We start from the raw sequence: 19,504 nt of genomic DNA on the forward strand, positions 1-19,504 counted from the left end.
GTTAGCACATCCGATGTTAAAGATAAAATGCATGTGATGTAATGTTATTTTTAGTGCAAAAGATGAACAATTATTTAATATAGACTATTATTTAAACAAATGCTGTTTGCTAACAATATAGACAGGCATAATATAAACCACATATAAATCTCCAATACTTATGAAAGAAAACTTTATTTGTGATTTATAAACAAAACACATTACCAGATTTCATAAAGTAATATAAAATAATAAACACCATTACAATGATGAGAAGGTGTACAAAAAAAAAACAAAAATAAAAAAAACAAATCATCCAACAGATTTGCACTGTCAAAGTCAAAAGCATAGTGCCACTTAGGCACTTTATGAATTGATATATAATTACTACACACAAGCAGAATACATAGACCTTTTTATTTCCTGTTTTATCATTTTTTAGTTTTTTTTTTTCTTTTTCTTTTTTTTTATTATCATTATAATTTTTTTTTATTATTATTTTTTTTTTTTTGAAGGGAGAGGTTTATATCATAGGGAAGTATGAACTGGCTCACATTACAGTGTCATTGATTTCAAAGCCTAGCACAAAACAAAGGATTGATCCTTTCAAGTTGCAAAATCATAAGGTGGTAAAAAAAAAAGAAAAGCAATTTAGATCAAAACACTACAGCATTACATATAGCTAAAATGTTAATATTGATCGCCACAGAGCCGACATCTTTTCAGTGTCTTCTTTTTATGCTCTATGCATGTATGTAATCAGTATATGTTTGTGTATGAATAATTTGATTAATGTCTACATACTTCAGCAGAGATGATACACATCTCCAGTTTGATCATAAATGAGAAAAAAATTATAATTATGAAAAACATATCTGTTCTTTTATATCTATATATAATTTCTGTTTTAATTGCGTTTAACATGCAATACAGTCACTTGGTGATCTGACAGCACTGAACCACACCTGAAAGAGACTCAAGTGAGAGAGAGTGAGTGTTTGTGTCTGCGTGTGTGTGTGTGTGTATTTTGTGATTATCTTTTTGTGATTATGTTTTGTGTGTGTCTCATAGCAGCACGAACATCTCTCCTTTACTGAACAGTATCTCTACAGACTTAGAAGGGAAAGAAAGGAGAGATGTGCTCCCTCTTAAAAACAGAAAATTTAAGCATGATGTCTGAATGTTAAGAAAACATTCCCATTATTTACACAATTTTAATCAACAACTATGGAACTGTCATGAAGCTATATCTCATTATTGATATATACAGTAGAAAAACTCTGTACTGCCCACCACTGTGGTCTTCTCAGTCTAATCTCCACTCAACTTCTATTTTTGCCCTAGAAAGCACCATATGCTGTAGTTAGTTAAACATGCCCATAATCATGGCTGCATAGTCCATGGTGGTTCAACTGCTGTGAGAGCATATCACTGGTGTGTCTTGAGTGTGTGTGTATGCATGTAGGGGCCAGTACCTGTGCTTATGATTTCCAGCAGAAGAAGTGAATAATATTAACTTGATCTTCTGCTCTTTCTTGTCACATTGTACAATACGAGCCACCAGGGGGCAGTACTGACATGAGGCCAGCAATGCACATCAGATAAAGGGAGGTTGGCAACATTGGAAATGCAAAAGTTACAAGCAATAGCTAAGGGCATGTAGCTGGACTAAGACATAAAGCTGTCAGGAAGTGGGATGACATCTATCAAACATTCAAAACAGCAGCAAAGGAAGTGGGTGTGTTTTGAAATGAAGCCACAAGCATTCATTCTACTATTTTACAGACTATTGAGAGGCTGTAATGCTTCAGTCCTGTGGTGATTTTAGGTGGACAGCATGTGGACAGCCTGTTGATAGTGTGTTATGCATTAGAGAGCACAAATGCACATCAATTTGTGATTTGTATTTATACAAATCATTTGTGTGCATAAGATTAGATTTACTTGCTCTTAGAAAATATACTAAGTAAAGCATCATTTTGCGATGTCAGCAATACTTTGGGAGCAGGACAGAAGCGTTAGAGATCTCTGTGGCCTGTTCTAGGACGTTTTTGTGAGTGCAAAGCAAGTGATTTCGCTGCTACATTCCCAGCTCTGTGGGCATTTATCTGCTCTAGAAATCAGATACTGGTCTTTCTGATAAAGTGGTCTTTTTTTCTTTTACAAAGTTCTGTTTCCAGCAGATCAAGGAGTGAGACAGAGCCAGGGGTGGTTGTTTCTTCCCCTTGTGACGTTGAGGGAGGAAGGCAGGGATGGAGTTAGAGAAAACTCTTGTTATGGCATGAGTTCATATCCAGTTTAACTGGATTAATTTGATCCTTTTAAAAGAGGAGAGGTACTTCCCTCATTGTGGTTGAAAATGTAATTTACAAGGTGTGACTCGGCTTGGTTTGCATTTTGCAGACTAGAGTTCTTTCTTGGACATCGCTGATTAATTTCAGCTAGAACTAGAAAAATAGCCAATCAGAGTCACTGGTTCACAGGGTTAATTTGTAATTTATCTTCTTTATTTAACTGGAGTTGGTAAATAATGTATGTAGAAGGAACTTCTCTCTTTACATTTTCAGTATTTTTGGTTTTCTCTTTCTGTCAGCATTTGCTACAAACATAAGCTGATAGCTGTAATACTGTAGTGGGACGTTCTTTGTTACTCCTCGCCATCATCTTTTCCTTTATCCTTCTTGTCCTTCTTTTCCTTCTTCTTCTTTTTCTTCTTCTTAGACTCCTCTTTCTTTCCGAAGGTGATGAACTCGCCCTTATCATCAACGGCACCTGGGTCCTGCCGAATGGAGATGATGGCAGGAGAGCCGGGAATAATGAAGGCTTCAGGGGGGATCTCTCCCGGCTTCAGGACTTGTGGAGGACCGTACCCAGGGCCTGCACCGTAGCGGAAGCTCCAGCTGTTACTGTTGACTCCAGCTCCAACAGGAGGGGACAGCTGTCCCTCTCCCTCCCCATCTGAGTGAGAAAAATTACAATGATTAGAATGTGTCATCATTACTTTCCTCATAAAAAAAAAACCAAGATATTGAGTTGCCTAATGGATCAAAGAACAGGTTTAAAACCAAAAAAAAAAAGCCTACATTTCTAGTAGTAGAATTAATTTTTGATATGTTTGGAGAGACAGAAATGTCAGAGTGATGCAACTTTTCCTGATATTATAACAAAACAAAAAATCTTATTAAAGAATGAAAGTCTTGAAATGAAAAAGTTTGGCAGGGTTAATTGCGGTTGTAAAATGAAATATGGTGTGACTCTCCAAAAACTGTTTATGAATAATATATTTATTATTAATAATTTATTACATAAATAAATAAATAAATGCATGAATGAATGAATTATTGAATGTTTCTCCTTTTAACTTGAAGGTTACACAACATAACAAGAGTCTCTGCATTTAAAAGTAAAAAAAAAAAAAAAAGTCAAACACTTGATTACTTTGCACATGTGTTTTATAATATAATATAATAGAATAGAATAGAATATAATATAATATAATATAAGCACGTTGGTTTTCTTTATTTAACGCTGATCTAAACCTACAAGTTATACAAACAGAGAGGGACACTGGATCACTCTGGAGTGCACTTTCATACAATGTTCATGTTTGAAAGTGTACTACCCCAACAGGGAAAGAGAGCTGGGTCTGGAATGAGAGACTTATGTACTACTTTCCCTACAGAAACAGGGCTCTTTGCCACACCAGTTAACTCTATGACCTACTTTCATTTCTGTGTTTTATTTAGATCTCACCATGGCCCTGAAATGAAATTCTGTTTTTGATCTGTACGTTTACTATGACTTATTTCAATAAATGCAAAACCTAGCAGGGATTATCCATTATGTTATTCTTTCCTCGGCTTAAATGAATCTGCACGGGTGAATTGTGCATCTCTGTGTATGTGGAGCAACTAGACTAAATTAGGAATCCTTCTCCTGCTCAGTTTCAGTCAAATGTCTAAATTTAGGCACATCAAATCCTGCCATTAATATGCAATCTGCTCTTTTTTAATGTGTCTACTGATCTATTATGTATAATCTTGAACATCCTAAAAATATACCTCTCCGTCCATACAGAACAGTAATGGTACACAGATGGTACAGAAAGGAGTCAATGAGGGAGTTTTTACATGCACACATACACAGAAGCACTGAGTGCCACCCCTTGGGCTTGACAGATCACATTTGTCTAAGAAGGTCAGAAATTGTGGTTTAGAGTGGTAGCATTTACTTTCAGAGTGGTCAGATCTCTACTGAAAGAGTAACTCATGTGTTCATGTGTTAGTCACACCTCACTCCATCTCCCTGTGGCTTTCATTGTGGCAGCAATATCAGTGCATGTGTGTGTCTGTGTGTTAAGTTTCATGTCAGAGCAGGTCAACTGAGCAGACTAGTTTTTGTCCTCATGAGACTAAAGAGAAGATCAGCAGAGTGGAGATGGAAGCAACAGTCTAAAACTGACTTTCATTGCATTTCTCTCTTTGTTGTAAAGGTCAGTGACAAAAGTGTCCACATTTAAAAAGAAAAAAAAGTTTTAAAATGTGCTAAGTGCTTGAAAAATGTACTTTTTGTATTAATGTTGTTTTCATATACGTTTAGAAATAGTAGCCTAAAATTATTTTAATAACTTTTCATTTTATGACTCAGAAATAAGAACTAACATATTTTTTCTTCTTCATAATTTCATTTGTTGGCTGCACCTTTGATTGATGCATCAACACTTTGATTCTGCAAGTGTTTTTCAACTGTTTTCAACTGAGCAGCGAAGCAGTTTTCTTAAAATAAAAAAATAAAAAAAGAATAAAATAAAATAAAAATAAAATTCCCCTTAGAAATAAAATAAAAGATTACGCCAAAAAAGTTTTGGTTTTCTTTTTAAGAATTCATTTAATAAAGCTCTTTTTAGTATGATAACAGGATATTTATCACATTGATACTGACTTTATTCAAAATATATTTTATTCTAGAAATTAAAAACATGTTTATAACAGAATGTGTCTATGAGTTTGAAGTGCATTTTTAAATGTATTTTTTAATAAATGATTATACTTTCGTGTGATTTTTTTTCACATGGTTCTAAAAAATCATACCATTTTTAAGAACTTTCGATTTAATGTCTCTAAAAATAAAAGTAAATAATAATACCTTTTTAGTTCCTGAATCTTTCTAACTGATGGATGCTCCAGATGACTTCAGTTCTGCTAACATTTTCCAACTATTAACGTTTCTTTTCTTTGTTTCTCGGGATAGTTATATCAATCTTATGCCAAATTAATTTTATTCCAGAAATTAAAAATAATTATTGATGTTTCCAAGTCATTGTATATACAAATTAGATTTGTTTAATTGATTTCGGGGGTGGGGGGTGATTGATGTTGTCACTGACCCTTACATATATATGCTGTCTTGATATTCAGTCAAGATTGTGATATATTTTAGTTGATGATTTTACTTTATGCTCAACAAGCATATTTTGTTTTGTTTTAGAGTTTGTTGATAGGTTTTACAATAAATTAACCTGTGAAAAGTAATAAAAAGAGCTTAAGACTAAACCCCCATAACTCCACTAGATCCTCATACTGTCTAAAAATCCTGATCTGTTCTCATATTTTAGTAAAATGTTAATAATAATAATAATAATAATAATAATAATAATAATAACAGCAGCAACAATACAGAGCAGCATTACATATTGTATTGCTATATCAGTGCAGCCAGATAAATGTGTGCATTTAAAGACAAATACTTGATCTAATATTCATTCATGTGTTAGATGCATATGTGCTACTTTTTGTGCTATTTCTGGTCCTTTCAGGCCTCCGGTCTTTTTTTCTGTGATGTTTCTACCTCTCCATTCCTCTCCCCTTCCACACCTTGCTCGTTCTTCCATTTTGAGTACGGCTGGTTGCCATGGAAACCTCCTCCCCACCCCCACTCGCCCACTCCCAGCTGCTCCTGCTGCAGTATCTAAGATTCGTTGTTGTTGCCTGGCAACCAGTCACACAGTGTTTCCTAGCAACAAGACCACCGGAGGGGTCTGTCAATCCTGAACCTCTGTGCATCTCCAGCCCCCGCATCCCACCTCGTCTCTTCCAGCATCACTCTCATTCTATCATCCCTTTCCTCCTCTATTGCTCGCCATCTCTCTGCATCCCACAAGCTTTATCTTTTAAATGACTCTCAGTTTAGTATCCTCATATATCTCTCATATTCATCTGTGTCTCATTTTCCTGCACGGTCTCTTTTCCGTTCCTACAGTTCCCATGACCTCGATCGCGTTGTAATTCGCAAGCACTAAACCAGCGCTTACACAAAACACCTATGTTGCCTCAATAACACAACATAAGTCAACACAACATTAGCCTGCTAATAAACACTATTTAGTTGGACAACTAGACTGGGTTTCAAAAGTCTATCAGATTTGCGGTGTGTAGTTCGTCCTTCTGCTTCACCTCTCTGCAGGTTGCTAATAAAGAATCAATGGATTTATCTTTCTCCTCTCCTCTTTTTCCCTCAGTGCCTCTCTTGATCTGTCCCACTAATGCTATCCACTGTCTGCCGTCATTCCAGTTCAGCTCTGCTCTATCAGCTTGTCAATATCTCCACCATCCACCACCCAGGAGACCCACCACACTTGCTTCATTCCTCTAATGGCACATTAGATTGATCGTCCTCTGTCTATCTGGCTGATCTTTGAGGAGAAGCATATCTCAGTAATGCAAATTCAATAACCCCAAACAGGCCTCGTGCATCACAATATTTAGATACTTCGGTTCTGAACTTCAGCAGAGTAAATGAAAGATGCAATTTTAGCACAATGGGCATGTACACACAAGAGGTAAATTGGGTTGTCAATTTACCTTGTAATGCTTAATCCTGTTCTATACACACACAGTTAATTTACTGCCTTCTACAACTGAATTAACTCCTAAAAAAATCAGGTAGTGATAAATTATACTGTGTGTATTTCCCAAAAGCATTGTTACACAGCTATTGTCTTAAGTTCTTCCATTACCATTACAGATAAATGATTCAGTATTTCCCAAACCCATATTTGAAACAAACATTCACATACAGTATTGCACACCTGTGTGGTTGGAACTGTGGTTAAAAGCATAGATTCTTCTTAGTATGCTATGTGATCTTAAATTATGCACAATAAGCAAGCTAACATGCAGTACAATCTAAATATTTTAAATATTATCTATTTTAATACATACATCTGAATCTATATATTTTAGAAGTGCCATTTTTGAAGAGTGTGCATATGAATAAATGGGCAACTATGACTAAGAAAGGAGAAACTGTGATGAATCTAAACTAAAATAAAGCAAAATGGAAACAAAATTCATACAAAAATGTGAAGTATGTCACCAGCTGCAATGTTCATCACAGCATCATCTTAGATATCTTGAATTATTTCGCATCTCATCATTAAAGTAATAGTTGACCCACAAATGAAAATTCTGTCATTAATTACTAACCATCATGTCGTTCCAAACCTGTAAGATCTTCATTCAGTTTTGGAACACAAATTAAGATATTTTTTGATGAAATCCGAGAGCTTTCTGACCCTCCATAGACAGCAATGCAACTGTCAAGTTCAAGACCCCAAAAGGTATTAAGGACACTGTTAAAATAATCCATGTGACATCAGAGGTTCAACCATAATGTCATGAAGCTACAAGAATACTTTTTGAATCTACAAGAATTACATTATGACAGTAAAACCATGCATGCGTGTGGAGCTGCTGAAGTAGAACCCGGATGTGCTGCACTTTGTTTAAAAGCAAAAGACGATGCAAGCTGTACATAAAACAGCGACATAAACGTTTCAATTACATTGCTGTCTATGCAGATACCAAATGCCAGATGCCAGAACATTGGTGTCAATCACTGCATACTTCACTCCTATTATTTAAATGCAGTTTCACTCCTATATTTAAATATGTTTGTTACTCCAGAAACTGTGTGCTTGGCCATTGTGTGCTTACCCAAAATAAACATATTTGATTTATTGTGTCAACTAATGGTTTTGTTGCCTAATTATGTGCTGAAATGAGGCATTTGAGGGACACCACTAAATTACAAAGGGAATTCTTTCAAGGAAGGACTGGCCTTGTTACATCAGTACATGTTAATAATGGACTTACGGAAGAAGAGAAGGAAAATATTCTAGTAACTCTATAAAAATGACACACCATCGACCACAGAAAGTCATTGCCTGGATTGCTAGTTGCAGAAAGTCTGAGAAAATTAATGGGAAAGCTCAAGCCAGACTTGCAGACTTGTTCCCTGTCATTTTGGATCTAGAGAACAGTTTTGCAACACGAAGAGACAACGCAAAGTACATCTTGTACTTAGATTCAGGATCTTTCAGGGCATGCAAGACTTTAAAAGAGCAAGAAGAGGACAGAGAGAGAGGAAGAGCTGATATTTTTTGGGACGAATAAACATAACCTGCTTTAAACAGATTGTTTTAAACATGCATGAACCCATGTCACTTTGAATCAGCTTCAATCTGGCTCAAAAAGTTTCAGTCGGTCTTGATTTCTTCCTAAGATTCATTACGAGGAATCCAGAATCACCATATGTATTAGGCATATTAATTAAAACAGATGTAGTTGGTTGATGGACATGATAATTTGCAAGAGAAAATTACTAGATTAGCAAGAGCATGAAGTTTTGCGAGAAGATGATTGAGTCGTTGGTTTCTAATGATTAAAATGTAATTACACTGCGGATGTCTTTAAGATGTGACCTCACCTGCTGCACTGGAGACTGTGGGCCAGTTCTGGACCAGCATGCCTTGCGCTCCCTGCATCACAGCTGATGCCTCCTCCATATGCACAGAACTAAAAAATAAAACATTTAGCATGTCATTATTCTTGAAAAAAAAATCACATCCATTATTATTATTATTATTTATTTATTATTATTATTTTGAGTGGTATTAAAAATACACTGAAAAAATGCTCAGTAAAAATGATTTGAAAAATAATTCACATTAAAATACAGCTTCACTTTTAGGCTGTAGTAGCTGAGGGTGACAGTTGTGTTATGTGTCAAGAGCTGCTGTGTTTGCATGCATTTATTTAAGCTTTGGTCTGAAGGTGAGCGTGATGGTGAAGGTACATGTTACAGCGTGTGCTAGACTATCTGTGATCTAATGTGCTGTGTGTGAGGTGATGTGTGTGCGGCGGGTGAGTTGTCATAATGGTCTCGTGATGTTTTAACTCCTTCAGACATGTTGACTAGAAAGCACATTGACAGAGTTTCTAAATATATACAGGAAAGAAGGCAGGAAGATGCACAAGAGGATACAAAAATGACCTCTTTTTAAGTATATTAAATATATATATACATATATATATATATATATATATATATATATATATATATATATATATATATATATATATATATATATATATATATATATTGTAGATATTTTATAAAATCTGCCAAAAGACAAATATAAAATATGAGAAAATATGAGTTACTCATAATATCTTAAGGCATATTTTAAATAAATGTATCCTGTTTTGAGGGTTTTTATATTAACTGGAAAATAAATATAATGAGCTCTATAATATACCCGGCGCAATGCGACGCAAGGTGCAGCGCAAGTGTGTTTGCTAGTTTCAGTCTGGCGCTGCTAGCATTTTCTCGTCCAGCGCCATGTCGTTTAATTAGCAAATGCATTTGCACTCATTTCTGTGCCCCTGGGCGTGCTGGTCTAAAAATGATTGCAAAGACTGCGCAATAGACCAACTAAAACCTGGTCTAAAGTCTGGCGCCATGTTTTTTCTTTGTTATTTAAAGAGCGTACATGCTGCTTATTAAACACAGGGATGCACAGCAGCACACAAACATGCCAAATATGAAAAATTAAAGGATTGCAATGCATAAGATATTTTTTGTAGGCTATATATATATAGTCAAATTTCTTGCCAAATTCGTAGTGTAAATAGCAAATACGTCATGGCACGAGCGCAACTGGCTCTTAAAGGCAATGGAAGAAGAGACTCTGATTGGTTTATTGTACGTTACGCTCAAAAAACACCCATTACTCATTAAGAGAATAGGGACAACCCATTTAGACCATGCGCCAGGGCGCGCCAACCATTTTTCTGTTGTTAAAATAGCAAAAGTGGTTTTGGACACGCCCTGAGTGCATGCTTTGCGTCGTTAAAATAGGGCCCTATGAATTGGATTTTCTACAGTGTTGGAATGATGAAGAAACACAAAAGAAATGTGAAAAGAAAGATGATATAAAAGCGAAAGTGTTCATGAAAGAAAAAAAATATGTGGATTGTTTGGAAATATATTACCATTTCAGCGCCTCTCTACTCTTGCAAAGGGCAATTTCATAATCTGATTTCCCCTAATACATTGTTCAGTTTCTTTACCATCTTTATCTTCCCTCCATTCCTCTCTCCATTTCTCTCTCTCAGACTGTCAGCAGGCCATGCATAACATAAGCCTGGGAATTTGTGGTAGACAGTTGAAGATGTAGTACGTACTTAAAATTTCAACAAATACCACGCTGCACCCTAGAGCTGCAAGTATGCATTAAAATGCATTACGTTAAAGGGACATTTCATTTTCTACATATTCTTTCCAGCGACGGACTTTGGCTCTCAGCATGGATTGGTGTGTTTATCACCATGGAAACCATGATCAGACAAGCCCCCACATAAAGAGCAGGACTATGAATTTTGCCACAGCACTCCTTTACATCCATTATCAATGTACAGACATGAGGAGCAGAATGGATGTGGGTATAGCAGGGCATCTGCAATGCAGCACAGGGTGTGCCCATATGTCTCAACCAGTGTGTGTGCGTTAACATGACAGTCCTTTATAATTCCCTTAAAGCTGAAATGCACCATTGCCTTGTGGCACAGTGAATCAGTAACTTTCTTGCCTAAGGAGAGGCTTGTCACTTGAGGGGTATGGATTTAAAACCACTGGAGAGGAGGTTTGGGTACTGGAGGTGTTTGGAGAAGGTTAAAATGAAAAGAAAGGATGTCAGAGAGTAGATCAATTCAGGAATTATTAATCTTAATTTGTGGTTCATCGATGCTCAGTAAAAAGTTATGAATACATCATATAAATCTAAGATTTAATAATAATAATAATAATAATAATAATAATAATAAATTAACAAAAAATACACAATAAATGCTCACCCCAAGGTTTTGTTTATTTTACCAGAAAAACAGAAAAACAAAATGAAATATTGTAAAAAAATTCATGTAAAATAACTGTTTTCTATTTGTATTATTATATATTTTAAAATGTAATTATTTTTGTGATAGCAAAGCTGGATATTTATTAGCCATTACTCCAGTCTTTCATTGTCACATGATCCTTTATAAATCATTCTTATATGCCAATATATATGCCATTTCTGCTTAACAACATATTTATTTGAAAATATAAATATTTGTAAAATGATTAATGTGTTAGTCACATTTGATTCATTTAATAATTCTAATATAATGAACAATATTAAAACTCTTTGATTTATTGATATCAGCCGATACTCAGATGCTCACTTTTTTTCTATTTAAATATGTATCAATATTACCATGATATCACTTTTACCTTCAACTTATGCTCACTTTAAAAACGCTAATAATTTAATAACACTGTAGCAAATCTCAAAATGTCTCAAAATATCGAAATGAATATTCTGTGCACTATAATGTTGTGAGATCTAAATTAACCTTTCGCCAAATTAATATTTAAAATGATTAGGTTTTAATTTTAGTGTTTTATTTTTAATTTATTTACACAAAACCGAATAGAATTTTAATATGTGCAATTTATCGGTTATCAGCCATGAAATGATCTTATTTGACAGAATAGACATTGAATTTAATACTGGTGCACATCTAAATGTTTTTTTTTTTTTTTTTTTTGTATGCACAATTGTATTATGTTAATATGGTGCTCTAAGTGGCCTCAGTGAAATTCCATCTAATTTGTCCCCTGTGTATAATGTCCCCTGTGCCCGTTTTTGCACCAGCCTTCAGACACAGAAAACCACATAAAACGCACATACACATGCACACACAGACACAAAACCATCCCCGGAGATGAGCCCACAGGGTAGCACAACATTATAACATAACACAGACAGTCATTCACCCTTTGGAAAATGTATGTTTGTGGTGGTTAGAGGAGGGGGCCTTGTTTTCTCCAGATGTAAGTCTGTGTACGTGTGTAAAGAGTTAGAGAATAAATATTTTTGCATTTCAGAGATGACTCATTTTGTAAGTATTTGTGCATCGAAATACCCCCCCTGAGATTTGAATTTTTTTCTGCTTATCGGCTGTGGGTAAGCTCACACAATCAGCTCATCTGCTAGCTTGTGAAGGACTGGGCATCTGTTGTAGAGAATGCTGATGACCTACATATTCAAGATCAGAATGCAGATCAGACCTGCCCTCAACTGCAGAGCCACTATGCCAGGGAAAGGCCCTTAGCAAACGCTTCAAAGCTTGTGTTTGTGCGTGATGAAGACAGAAAGAGCACAGCTGGTCCACAGAGAAATAGACAAGAGGTCAGGAAGAAGTCAGAAAGCTCCTGTTGGTCATGGTTCTGGTGTTTGGATGGGACTCTATTACAGATACTGCAGACAGAAGAACTGACAGTCTTTCTGTTTTGCTAACTGGCTCATTGTAACTTCTTATTTCATCCTCTTTTGTTAAAATTGTTCAACAGTAAGTATATACAGAGACAAATTAGTATACCTATTATACTATGATTTCATGTGGTTGAGGAATTAAATCTGACATGTTTCTGATTTGCACTGCTTCCTAAATTTACTTTGCATTCAAGAAATATGTAGGGGGAAATATATTGGATGTAAGAGTAAGGTGAAAATGGGTTAATACTGTAAAAATACATTTATAGTGCATCAGACTTTATGAACTGAACAATATTAACAATACTTCGGTTAGTTGTATAAACCAGTGTTACTATTAAAACTATTAAAATTGTTTTCATTCATCAAAATAAAGCTTAAATAAAATACAGTTTAAATATTAGATGAAACACATAAACTGTAAAACATAAACAATAATTATAAATGATGCTTTGGCATTTAAAAAAAATTAAGTACTTGTAAATAATTTATATTAATTGTAAATATTTAAGTATAATAATAATAATAATAATAATAATAATAATAATAAAGATAAATAGAAACATTCATTAATATTTTAAACTAATTTAATTATTAAAACCTTATTATTAAATTATATTAATTAATTAAAAAATGAAATGAAAACTGAAATATAAAAATGAAAGGCAATTCAATAAATATTTATTTTTTATAAAAAATACAAATAATTAACATTCTAAAATTCTAAAATTGTTTTCATTGCTAATGTATGGTACCAGAAGCAATATCTAATTTTACAAACTGAACATTACTGTAAACGTGTACTATTTATTTATTTATTATGAGTGAAATAGCGATTCTTTGTTTAATGAAAATTATTTGAAACATTTGATGTATTTTGAGGATGCTTTTTAGCTTCTGCTCTCCCTTCTATTTGATTAAGTTCAAACAAGATTTCCTTGGTTTCCTGCATAATGACATTTAGGGTCAGGATTTGATTATTACCCGTCAGGAAATGAGGAAATTAGAGATGGGCATGATTTAAAGAGCTTTTACACTCAGCTACCAAACTCAAGATCAGAACACACTCTTAACATTTAATTCTTATTTAGCTACAGCAAACAGAGAATAGATGTTTTCTATATTCGTTCAGAGAGGACTGTAACTCTTTCAGGACATTATTAACAGCAAAAGTGCTTACCTCTGCACTCCTGCCCTCAACGATGCAGAGTACCGCCAGTCAGCATTTGGTCCTTTGGGCTGGAGAAGGAGAGAAAGAAAGAAAGATGAGGAGAGATAGAAGGACAGATAGGGTGGAAGGACAGAAAAGGGTTAGATACATTCTCATCAATAAATCATGCTGTTCTGTGTGTGTGTTTCTGTCTTGCATTTTAATATGAACCACAGCTAAAGGAGACCAGAACTACAGGGAACGATTATTGGCACTATGCCATGGCCCATGACTCACTGGTATAAAACTTGTATGTGTGCAGAGAGTGTTCTTCATAATAAAGCACATGAAGGACACTTGACATTCACCTAATAGCATACACAACATGACAAGGGATGCACGATATATGGTAACATATGATTAATGACTGATATTAGAGATTTTAATCTATCAGTATTTTTTCAGTATTTTTGTCAGTATTTATTCAGTATTTTAACCATAAAAAAGTTTCAGATTTACTTTGTAATTAGTTAATTAGTAATTATTAAACTTACCATATTTTTTAGTGACTTTTTTTTTCCAAAGTAATGGTAAGAACACATTTAATTAAACAAGAAATGTTTAGGTACAAAGACTCAAGTGGTATTTTCTTGTGAAAAATATCCCAATAATCTTTTTTATTCGTTTTACAGTGTGGATAATCTTTGCTATAAATCTAATGCTCATTCAAATTAATCTTGAAGATACTGTAAATGTATTATTTACTGAATATGCACTTTTATATTTTCAAACTGTAATACAGTGATGACCAAATTCACCTCATAGCTTTGAAAATGACTGATTGTGGTGATTTTATTTCATTATTATAGAATCATAATTTTAATATTAGCCATTTAGCACTTCACAGCCATAACACTGAAATAAATGCATATTAGGTATCAGCCAAAATGGTTATATCTGTGCATCACTTTAGCCATTATCACACATTTTTAAAATGACTTCGCCCTTTCTGCTCAACATCAAGTCCCTAAACATCTTTCTCTTCTCCCAGCATCCATCTCCTCAGTCCCCATGGTACGGGAATGATAGCATCCTGGGATACCAGCTGACCTCATGTAATATGACACTTGAGCATTTTCTGCTCTCAACCAAAGCAACTCAAACTGAGCACTGGTCACAAGATGGACCATTCACCTTAAACATAAGAAGGTCATCTGTTCTTCCAGCAATTCTCAGTGAATAATTATATAGGTTGAAAAAAATCTAGGTTCGGGTAATATGTAATGGAATGAGGCACTAGTGAGTGGCCCACATAATTTGAGCAAATAGCATTCTTTAATCAGGTGTTTCGGGGAGTGGGGGGGGGGTGCATGCAAAGAGACTTCGCTTCGCTCACACAATGCAATTTGCAGGGCTAGAGAATCAAAGGCTGGAGGTTAATTTCATTGCCTGCTCTCTTATCTTGGACAGACGGCCTCTGCTCCTAAATCCTCTGCAGTGTCGAATGTGCTGCAGTGCCTCTCACAACACATCTGAGACTGTCAAGAGCATCTCTGCAAACTAAGTTATTCTTGTACTACAAACATTTTTAGACAATTTTTGTCTTTTTTAAACCATCTGCAACATCTTCTCCCGTGAGCCAGAGATCAAGACTGTACAGCCTTTGGATCATGTTCTGGCTAATTAAAACACATTTCACGAATCCGTGGCTGACAGAGTGAACATGAATTCACGCCAATTACACTCACAAAAATACATCAATTGAGCATCCATGACAGCAGTGCACTGCACATGCCATATACTAAAATGTATCCTATCTGGCATTAACTTGAGGCATTTTATCCCAAAATGATCGATGTGGCACCCAAAACATACATATATACATCAGTGTAATTTAGTGTACAAAAAAATAATGTTCAAATTCAAATACAATCGTCGAGTATAGACAGCGACATGGGAGTGGGAGGAAGGAAATAATCCTAAAAATGTGATGACAGCTACAGATGGGAGCAACGCCTAAATCATGCATAAATGCAATGTGCTACTCTAGAAAGTCTTGATGTTTTGACACTAATGCAGGTTGAAGCAAAGCACTTTAAAGCTGCACTAGATAACCACACAGTACAACAGGAGATGAAAAGGTCAGAAGCTTCTGACACATTGGGCACAGAGCTTTATTGCAACTCTTGGTCCGACCAAATTACCTTTTACACTAAAACATATTGGAAACCAGAGTAGCACTGAGCCAAAGATCAATTATGGTTCCAGTATATCTAGTTTTATTTCAATTTAGACAGAACTTGTGCTGCATATAAATGGTGAAAATTTGCTTTTAACATACATCATTTCCTGGTTAAATATTGTAAAATGAATATTTTTGTAATAAAAAGGTGATTTACCCAGATCATTTCTGATTTAAATCTACAAAAATGACTCAAAAAGAATGACTAAATGTATGGTAAAATCAATAAATAATTTTTAGCATTTATTTATTATTTATTAATATTTATTTATTTATTTAACATTTACTGTTATTTAGAATTTTGTAAAACCGCAAACACTGGCATCATGTTTAATTAATTAATTTATTTATTTTACTATAAATGTGATAGTTTTCTCCCCCCAGTTTTTATTTTTTTATTTTTACGGATACATACATTATAATGAGACACACCTGTAGTGCTGCATCTGGCATACTAAGCCTGCGAACAAAATCCACTCCCTCCTGTAAAAAGCGCTCAGAGCCCCAGGTGCCACTGATGGGTCGGCCCGTGTTGTAGAACATGAACGTGTCGCTGCCCGATGTAGCAGTCAGACAGGTCTTGTAGCAATAGGTTTTGGTCAGCGAGCCATTACCCCCGGACCTCAATATAACGAGGTTCAACCTTGAGGTCTCGTCTAAGCACCACATTGTTATTGGGTTGAGAGCCGCCACCACCTCCACCGCCCCCTCTGAGCCGCTTCCGCTTGGGCCTTCTGGATACACAGCAGGGCGAACAGGACCCGGGCTGGTGCAGTAGGCATGGCAGCGCACATAGCTAGCACAACCACTGTCACCAAGAACACAAAAGTGGTGGCGCACAAGGCTACAATGAGGTACAGAGTCACATTGGAAAACAAGAGAGAGCTGTGAGGGGCGGATAATTCGTTTTGGGGTCAGGCGTGACTTTTAGTGGCACCTCCATAACAGCAATGTTGATTGTAACGGTGGATGACAGAGGTGGTTCGCCATGGTCCCTTACTAGTACAGTAAGACTGAAAGAGGTGGAGTTGTCTTCAAGGACGTGCCGCGTTGTACGAATTTCTCCTGTGTGTTCATGAACTTTAAAGAGCTCCAGATCGCTGGCCTGGTCCAGCAGATAGATAACCCATGCGTTCTGTCCTGCATCTGCATCATAGGCCACTACCTTTGTGATCAAACTTCCTGGATCTGCATTTTTCTGAACCGTCTCTGTTAAGCGTGTGCCATTGGCTGGAAGACTCAGAATCTCAGGTGCATGGTCGTTTTGATCCATTACGTAGATGTAGACAGTGGCTACACGGCTGAGTGGTGGGATACCGCCATCCTGAGCTTTAACCTGGAAGTGAAACTCCCGTAATGACTCGTAGTCAAAGGAGCGAAGGGCATATGCAACACCTGTGTCCGCTTTAATCGACACATAGGAGGTGACTGGGATCCCGTGATTGTTGTCATTTAGGACTGTGTAGGTGATGCGAGCATTTTCATTGACATCCGCGTCCTGAGCTTTGACAGTGCAGAGCGAGGCTCCAGGTGCATTGTTCTCCATGACATACACAGTGTAGGAGGTCTGCTCAAAGCGTGGAGGGTTGTCATTTACATCTGCAACGTCCACCTGAATGGTCTTCTGAGACGAAAGGGGAGGTTCCCAGCATCGGTAGCGCTGAAGGTGACATTATAGGCTGCTGTGGTCTCACGGTCAAGAAAGGCAGAGGTTACCAAGGTGTAGTAATTTCTTAACGACTTGATTTTGAAAGGAAGACCGGGTTGAATTTCAAGGGTAACCTGTTTGTTAGGACCAGAGTCCCGGTCAGTCACACTGATCAGGGCCACTATGGTATCTGCACGGGCATCTTCACGCACTGGACTGGATAGTGAAGAGAGCACTATCTCTGGAATGTTGTCATTGACATCCACGACCTCCACCACCACTTTGCAATGGGCTGCTACTGGAGCTGGGCCTTTGTCCATGGCCTGGATGTACATTTCGTACGAATTAGTGTCCTCGTAGTCCACATTGCTCTTGACTCTGATTTCTCCAGTGTTGGTGTCCATGTTGAACATCTGCCTGACCCTGTCTGGGGTGTAACTGCTGAATGAATAAAGCACCTCCCCGTTTGTTCCTTCATCTTGGTCTGTGGCATTCAGTTTGATAACCAAAGTGTCTTTTGGCGAATTTTCAAGCAGTTTGACTTTATATACCGAGCTGTCAAAAAAAGGGGTTGTTGTCATTCGAATCCAAGACGCGAACGTTAATTTTGCGGTACCTGTTCGTGCTGGTGTGCCACCGTCTGTCGCTGTCAGATTAACTGATGATAAGGGCGAGCTCGCGATCCAAAGGCTTTTTGAGAACGAGCTCGATGTGCTTAGTATTCAACGAAGGCTTGTTGGAATCGAGAGCGAAATGCTCGTTTGGGCTGAGCCGGTAAAATCGAACCGAATTGGTACCGATGTCCGGATCTTGCGCGTGTTCGATCGGAAAACGAGAGCCCGGCAAAGCCGACTCTGTGATTTCCAGTTGATACTCGTCTCTGGGAAACTGCGGCGTATTATCATTCACGTCTGTTATCTCCACCTCGACATTTATCTTCGTCTGGGTCAAGAAGAACCCTCTAGATTCAAAACACACGCGGCGCTTGTATCACACAATGTCTCTCTGTCAATTCTCTCGTTTACCAATAATTTTCCATTCTTATGGTCCACGTACCTTTTGCCGCTGTCAGAGTTTACCTTAATCTTTCGGGTGGAGAGCTTTCGAGCATCCAAACCCAAATCCTGTGCAATATCACCTACAATCGTTCCACTCTCCGATTCCTCTGGCACGGAATATCGTATTTGTCCGAGAGCAAGGCCACAAATAATAATAATAATAGTAAAACAGAAAGAGGCACTTTTTTGTCTAGGCAATCACATATCCCTGCAACAGCCATCGCAAGATCATATGATCCGCAGACGGATTAAAAACAGCACTCCGCCTTGTCAGCTTGCAATATCTTGCCTCCCACTTCAGCATTAAAGGTTTTTACATTTATTTGCACAATGGCCTAATTGTCAGTTCCATTCTAAACGCGCACGGATACTTCTCTGATGCGTGCCATGTTTCCTTGTCCGCGCTTAGCCTTTTTTTCTCTCTATCTCTCTCTCTGCGCGCAGCTGACGGGTGTGTTTCCTTGCCACTGGTGCTGCGCGCACTCTCTCTCTCTCTATCTCTCAGTTTCAAGCCACCCCTCCCATTCGTATTCCTTTTCCTCCACTTCTTCATAGCTCAGTTCGATGGTGTTGGTGCGGCACACCGGGGGAGGGGATGCCTTCTCAAATATAATGCATTCTGATATTCGAAACCTTGTAAGAAAATATAACAGCTTGATGGAAGCAGCTAAAAAGCAACAGCTATATTTATCAATGTCATTATATTTGGAGAGGAAAAAAGCTACACGTTAATTTAGAAAGCGACCATTTGGGATGCATTATCTTTCCA

General features: G+C 36.8%; 1 pseudogene; it reads right to left on the reverse strand.

The window, feature by feature from the left end:
• Positions 1–465: 465 nt before the first annotated feature.
• On the reverse strand, positions 466–19,042 carry LOC113088637 (protocadherin alpha-C2-like; annotated as a pseudogene).
• Between the last annotated feature and the right edge of the window lie 462 nt (positions 19,043–19,504).

This window comes from Carassius auratus, unplaced genomic scaffold (genome assembly GCF_003368295.1).
Source record: "Carassius auratus strain Wakin unplaced genomic scaffold, ASM336829v1 scaf_tig00046645, whole genome shotgun sequence".
Classification (NCBI taxonomy): Eukaryota; Metazoa; Chordata; class Actinopteri; order Cypriniformes; family Cyprinidae; genus Carassius; species Carassius auratus.